The sequence below is a fragment of the Salvelinus sp. IW2-2015 genome, unplaced genomic scaffold, assembly GCF_002910315.2.
Source record: "Salvelinus sp. IW2-2015 unplaced genomic scaffold, ASM291031v2 Un_scaffold11915, whole genome shotgun sequence".
Taxonomy (NCBI): domain Eukaryota; kingdom Metazoa; phylum Chordata; class Actinopteri; order Salmoniformes; family Salmonidae; genus Salvelinus; species Salvelinus sp. IW2-2015.
In genome coordinates, this window is record NW_019953172.1 from 1 (window position 1) to 1,715 (window position 1,715).

At 44.0% G+C, this 1,715-nt stretch overlaps 1 pseudogene; it reads left to right on the top strand.

Moving 5' to 3' along the window:
* The first annotated feature begins 691 nt into the window (after positions 1–691).
* LOC112080121 (ras-related protein Rab-3C pseudogene) lies at positions 692–1,311 on the top strand (annotated as a pseudogene).
* The last annotated feature ends 404 nt before the right edge of the window (positions 1,312–1,715 follow it).

Genomic DNA, 1,715 nt, shown 5'->3' on the forward strand with positions numbered 1-1,715 from the left:
CTTCAGGCATTTAGAAATTGCTCCCAAGGATGAACTAGACTTGTGGAGGTCTACAATTTTCTTCTGATGTGTTGGCTGATTTCTTTTGATTTTCCCATGATGTCAAGCAAAGAGGCACTGAGTTTGAAGGTAGGCCTTGAAATGCATCCACAGGTACACCTCCAATTGACTSAAATTATGTAAATTAGCCTATCAGAAGCTTCTAAAGCCTTGACATCTTTTTCTAGAATTTTCCAAGCTGTTTAAAGGCACAGTCAACTTAGTGTATGTAAACTTCTGACCCACTGGAATTGTGATACAGTGAATTATAAATGAAATAATCTGTCTAAACAATTGTTGGGAAAATTACTTGTCATGCACAAAGTAGATGGCCTAACCGATTTGCCAAAACTATAGTTTGTTAACAAGACATTTGTGGAGTGGTTGAAAAACACGTTTTAATGACTCCAACCTAAGTGTATGTAAACTTCTGACTTCAACTGTATGTGGGTGAGGCCTAAACAATATGACCATTTGAAATTGCACAACTCAATTGGCCTCTGGGCCACCATAATCATAACGTTCTTTAACTGGTCGTTCGGTACAGGACCGTTTCCGTGGAATTAAACGTTATAACAGTGTGTGTCGTACTGAACGCACCCCTGGTCTAAGAGTTGCACTGCTTCAACTGTTTCCTCCTCTCTGCTCCTAGATGGCGCTGGCGAGCGACCCCGGTGCCGGCCAGCAGCAGACCCAGGCCCAGAAGGATGCCGCGGACCAGAACTTTGACTACATGTTCAAGCTGCTGATCATCGGCAACAGCAGCGTGGGGAAGACCAGCTTACTCTTCCGCTACGCTGATGACTCCTTTACCTCTGCCTTCGTCTCCACCGTGGGCATCGACTTCAAGGTTAAGACGGTCTACCGCAACGAGAAGAGGGTCAAGCTACAGATCTGGGTAAGATGGGGTTTGATTTTGATTCATTAGGATCCCCGTTAGCCGACGCCAATGGCGACAGCTAGTCTTACTGGAAAAAGACAATACTTCACAAAATGTATACATTTAAAAACATTAACATGTAGTGTGTGTGCATCTATCAGTTCCACAGACATGTCAGTACATAAACACAACAAGTAGGTCAGAGGCGTTGTGCCGTGAGGTGTTGCTTTATTTGTTTTTTGAAACCATGTTTGCTGTTCACTTGCGCTATATGAGATAGGAGTTCCATGCACTCTTGGCTCTGTCTAATACTGTACGTTTTCTTGAATTTATTCTGGACCTTGGGACTGTGAAAAGACTCCTGGTGGCATGTCTGCTGGGGTCGGGGTAAGTGTGTGTGTGTGTGGTGTGTGTGGTGTGTGTGTGTTGTGGGTGTGTGTGTCAGTGCTGTGTGTAAGACTGACTATGCAAAAACTATTTGTAATTTCCAAACACATTCATTTCTTATAAAAACACATAAGACATGTAGTCAGTGCCTCCCCTCAACTCTTTGCCAAGAGAGACTGGGGCATGCATCGTATTTCTATTAGCCCTCTGATTACAATGAAGAGCAAGACATGCGCTCGTGTTTCTGAGCCAGCTGCCACCTAAACTAGGTCTTTCTTGCAGCCATCTCGACCACATGGACTGGATAATGGATCAAGAGGAAAAGGTAAAACTAGAGACTGCAGTGACTTGCTTGTGGAGTGTGTGTCAAAAAAGCAGAGCGGTCTCTTTATTACGGGAACTGACCTCT